Source organism: Episyrphus balteatus, chromosome 3 (assembly GCF_945859705.1).
Source record: "Episyrphus balteatus chromosome 3, idEpiBalt1.1, whole genome shotgun sequence".
Taxonomy (NCBI): domain Eukaryota; kingdom Metazoa; phylum Arthropoda; class Insecta; order Diptera; family Syrphidae; genus Episyrphus; species Episyrphus balteatus.
In genome coordinates, this window is record NC_079136.1 from 82,088,135 (window position 1) to 82,094,134 (window position 6,000).

Sequence of the window (6,000 nt, forward strand, 5' to 3'; positions counted from 1 at the left end):
ACTTCTTCTTTTATTTCTTTTGGAGTTATATTCTTGAATGCTTCCCTTATCCTGTTGATAAGGTCAGTTTTTACGTTGTACCTATCGGATAGTTTCTGGGCCCTATCGTGAATCTCCAGGGGAATTTTGTTTCCCTCGGAATATTTTTTCCCTCGGAATTTTTTGTGCGATCGCGAATCTTCCTCGGAATTTATTTCCAGGGAACAGAAAATAGTATGAAATGAGGTCTAAATTCAAAAGTGATTGCCGATACCAATAAATTCCTAGGGAAACTTTTTATGATCATTTTCGTTCCCATGTTTAAAACATGGGAAACATTTCGAGGGAAATTTTTATTCAGGATAGCCCCCTCTTACGTTTGAGAAAATTTTGTAGATCTCATCCATCCAAAACCACAAAAAAAAAAATAAAAACTATTTACACAAAGTTCGTCTTTACAAAAAATTCATCTTCCCACAAAGTTCATCTTAACCCAATGTCAAAAAAAGACAAATTTAAACTTAAACCATATTCATTTGCTTTAATCGACATATTCGATAAACCATTAATAACCAATGAAAGTATATTGGTTATTTTAAGCATATTAGTTGATGTTTTTTTTCAAGCAGGATTGAAATAACAATAAAAAATGTTAATTTCAATTCTTATTAAAACAACACATCATTGAAAAACTATTTCAATAGCCAATAACAAATAATACGATTGTTACCTTTCTTTTATAATTTAAAACTTCCTCCCTATCTTTAGAATGTTGGTTTAACTCATTTGTGTCCTCAGTAGGAGTCTAAAATAATATTAGGTTATAACAGATATGCATACAAATTCTCTTACCTCTTCGATGTTAGACGTAGATTGTCTTATACAGCAGTAAGATTTAAAAAAAAAAAAACAGCTGGTCGTAGCACCACAGCTTCGGTTCCTCCACGTCCTCAACTCATGCACCGCTCTTTTTGCTGCCCTCCACCCTCCGCAAATCTCTAAGAAATTCATTGCGGAGGGTGTGCAGCTTTCTTTTTACCGGTGCAAGTGTTATTTTGGGTTCGATCTTTCTTAGTGTGTTAAGGATTTCTTCGAACCCATCTGCTTTCTTAATTCTATTTATATAGTTGCCCACCCCAACTTATATATATATAAATGTTGCCTCATCTCATATGAGCTTATCAGCTCCAATGTCAAGGATTTGCTCCATGTAATGTCCTTTGACATATATATTTATCTTTTCTAAAATAATTCTCTAAAAAACAAAAATTAATTGAAATTAATAAATATTAAACAAAATGTGGACTTACTGATACAAATTCCAGAAATTAGAAAAAAAATATCTTTAAAAATATTGCACCAAAACAAAAACAAAAGATGGAAGGGAATATTGATAAAAGAAAAAGTGGAAAAAGAAACGTCAAAAAAGAGTCTCAGAATCGCGACCCACGACTCTTCGGTCGGATAATTTTTTGTTTCATCTTTTTTCTCTTTTGCACTCATTGTGTTTGAAAAGAGGCGCGCCTCTTGAGACTTCATGTAATAGCTGACTTTGAGTTTCTATTATTGGTATATAGTCTGCCCTATTTTCTCTAGCGCTATGGCTTGTTGCTACCATTGATTGCGAATTTCTTCTTCAACAGGATCTTTAATATTTTCGTTGTGATAAACTTCTGTTCAGACATAACTCGTTCTTGACCATAAGAAATAAAAGATTGCATTTGGAACACTTGTGTCAATAATTTGATAGTCATGAGTATGTTTGTTATGACGGGAAATTAATAAGAAGATTTTCTTTTCATTTCAAAAGACCTTTATTAAATGGATTTTGATTTAAGACTCAACATTACTTTTTTAAAAAGACTGATCTTTGTCTTGGAATAGAATTACAGATTCTATGGTATGTTTATGCATAACATTTCCCTTCGTAAAAAATGAAAATTACATTTTTTAACAAATTAATTTTCTTCAATCTCAAAATCATTGACCTTAAATACATTAGAATAAGGTCTTCTTAATACAGTTTTACTCTTATGATTATCATAATAATGAACAATTTTTTCTTTTTGTATTATTGGTTGTTTAGTTTTCTTGTTAAAACAATTACGGAAAATGGTTATACCATTTCTTTCTATAAATCTTAATAAACATCAAACAATAATTACAATTATTATTATACCGCTTAGTCCAAATAAAACACCTTGTCTTGATTAAACTACACTTATATCTTTAGATTTATGATACATTGATTTGTTTTCTTTAATATGAGTATTCTACGTTAGTGCTTTAATGATCACGTTTGTTGTTGGTTAACCATGAGCTACCATGACTACGTTTGTTGTAAAAAATAGTGATCACGTTCGTAGTTAAATGACTACGTTCATTGTTGATTTACCAGTTTTTTTTTTTTTAATTTTTGGTTGACTCGACTATTTCGTTTTTATTTAAACGGGTATTAATTGGATTTAATATAAATATCTTAAAGTTAATAATGAAGTAGTATGTACTAATTCATTCTTTTTATTTCAATACAATTGTAAAAACTGTTTAACAAAGCAAAATATGATGAACGTCCCGAACTTCCTCCAGAAATCCTTTTTGTGAAAATTCATTAAGATTTCGGTTTGATTTATTTCAACAATGTCCATTTGTGCGATGTCCTGCATCTTCACTTATAGCTTTGATCCACAGGAAACACAAAGACACGAGTGAATGGGAAGTAGGTTGTCCAGTCGGTCGAATGCGGTAAGGCATGCTAGCTTTTGCAATTGGGCTATCTTTACGGACGGTTGGGTTCTTGCAAACGCCACTGGACTGCCGTACATCTATATCATGCCTATTATGAATAATCAAAAACTAATCTGAATATAAAAGCTAATCAGCTGTTGGGTCATTGACCTTTCTTCTCTCATGCGAGATTATGATCTTGAGTATATTTCATTTAAATCTAGTTCAAACCGTAATCACTCAATATAAATATGATTTTACCGATATTATTTCTGTTTTAAGTTGGTTGGCACTCTTTTAAAGTTTTACTTTCTCAATTTGGTTCACAAATGGGAGATAATGCTCTGATCCACTCATATGTTAATATCTCTTAACATGCATATTTTTTAATATAAATTAGATAAAAATAACTCACCGGATTTTCTCCTCCTGTAAAGTTGGAGACTTTTTACTGGGACACGGTATGGGTATCTGTCGCATATTTTCAGTAGGTCGTCATATTTTATCCATCCATAGAAGTCGTCAATAATTAAATTCTCATGTTGTTTGTAGCCGTCCCACCATTCTCCTCTTGGTTTGTAATATGTAGTAGATGGTTCTGTAGTCGCCTCCGCCGTTGCAGCTTTGCGTGATTTTCCAGTTCCTGGGGCACCCCAATAGTAGTTAACGTTAGTCTTCCAAGTTCTTGGAGTAATAGGGGAAACTTTTTTAATATACTCGCGAATTCCGCGGTAAAATTTAATATATGCTCTTGGACATTATTTAGCAATTGATGACTCATCAATATCTCCATTCTGTATAATACGAACAACCTCTTCGATGTCGTTTCTAGCTCCTTGAGTAGTTTTTTTTTCCACAAGACCAGGTATTTCCGTCTTTGCTGCAAATAATCTTCATTCGCAGAGTCGTTTCCTTTAGCCAGTTCAATATGCCCCCGATTTCCAAGTATTTGTTTAATGTTATGAAATCGGGCCGGTTTTCTGAGATTAACATATCCCTGCAAATGTGGTGTTCCATTTTCAGCACCCACCTCTCTACCAATAATAGCGTATTTACAAAGCGTTGATAATACATTCTGGAGATTTTGATATTCTTCTTCTGTGTAATTGTTTAAAGTAAATGCGTACCGTCTCGCTTCTTTATTCATTGTGTGAATTATGGCTGTCGCATTTTATATTTATAGTGTAAAAAATCCTACTTGCATTTTCTGCAGTTATAACATATATGTAACTATGCATGAATGTTGTTTGTATCTCGTATTCTTGTACCTTCTTGTACTTTCCTTCAAAAAAACACCACTTTTTGTTCTTTAACAGTTTTTTATGCTCTACAAAATTACCTTATCAAAAAAAAAAAAGAAAGAGCAGTTAATTCTTTATATAAATAAAAAAGAAATAAAAACACATTCATGATGCATCAGCAAACAAAAAAAAACCCAAATCCTTCCACCAAATTTGCGCCACATTGGGCGCCAATTGTAGCACTTTTTCTGAACTTGTATTATAGGGAGGATACTGTAGTATGTGGCCGGTCCGTCCTTCTCGGTATCTCACATTCAAGTGTTTTCTTATTTCATGGATTTCGTGGTTGATGCAAACATAGAATATGTAGAATGTAATTAACCGGCGTTGCCAGGTACTCGCATAAAATTACATTAATCATAGAATGCTATTTGGCTAGATACTACAGATACAGCTGTTTATGATCCCCCAAGCATTATCTTTCAAAAACTCAAAACCGCGGATTAAAATTTTATTCGGGCGCAAAACTATCAAATTCACTATAGCTAATAGGGCTATTACCCTAGAAAGTTGTTCGTCTACCAAAGATCGAATTACAAAGAAAAAAAAAAAAAAAAAAATACACCTAATATATTTACCTATATATAAGCTCTTAAATCTGTTTACGATGGCAAAAATAAACTTCTTCCTTTTTTTGAATTTTGAAAATTTAAGAAAAGCAATTTATAAAAGGTTATTTATATCGAAGTTGCCTGATTTCGACGTTATATCCTCATCTGAATTTATTTTAAGTATAAAAGTAAGTAAAACACTTTGTTATTATGTTTACTGTCAGTCTACGACTATTATTCGCTTTTTTGTGTCGAAAGATCCGACATTCGTTTCACAATTGTTTCGCAAGCTGTTTCGACAGCGACCCGAACGGCTGAAGCTATGGCATTCGCGAGTTCAGACATTTTTAATTTTTTTTTTTACTAAACAAAAACAAATTTTATTCTAAGCGCAGTCACAATCACGTAAATTTGATTTACAGAGAAAAAAAAAAGTTCGCTTAAGATAGAAATTTATAAACAAAACTTAAATTTATAGGTATACTCTTACAATATGAAAAGTTGTAACACCATCTCTCGATTTGTTGCTGTGGATTTCCTCTATATCGTTTATTTGCGTTTTTGTAAATAAATTGCTCTAGTATCTTTATATAAAGATTTGTGTAGCTTACAATACTTCGCAAGAATACGTTGAGCGCCAGTAAGTAAAACACTTTGTTATTATATTTACTGTCAGTCTACGACTGTTTCTTTATTTAGTTTTTATTTTTCTCTAACCCTAAACTACTTATTCGCTAATTTCAATATTCTGCATTAAAAGTGCTGTTGTTTTATTTTCCCTCAAAGTTATTGACATTTCTTGATATGAAGTTTTCCTTAACTCTTTTATACTTGTGGCAAAGCAATCTCTATATTTATTTATCAGAGCCAATAGTTGATGCTGTTGCTCATTTGATTGTTCAATCTATGCCCTTTAGAAGGACCGTTTGAATTTTCTTCAATTTAGGGGTAAAACTGAAGTACTCTGTGGTGACTTCTTTTAGTAAAAATCTAATTTTTCTATGATTGTTCACTGTGTGGCAGTGAATCGCATGTCTACTATTACTAAGTCTATATAAAAATTTTCGCCAATGGCCGATTTTCATAGTTTTATAGTGTCTAACGAGCCAACGACAGAAATGAGTTCATTGACCCTTGCATACAATAGATTTAAATTAAAATTTGCACAATCAGAGCATCGATAACAGATGTTAGCGTTATGTTGAATAATTTCTTTCTGAGTATCCTCTGATATTTTGGTACAGAGTTTATGAAAGGTCTTTCGGGTATTGCTCTTTGACGGTTATTGCGTTTAAGGAGCAGAAATCAATACACATCCTGGATTCGGCATTTTTCTTTCGAACTAACAGAACTGGACTGGAAAACGTCGAAGTGTATTCTCTGACCGACCGAATCATTCTCAACAAGTTCATCTACAATTTTCCGTAGTTTTGATCGTTCGT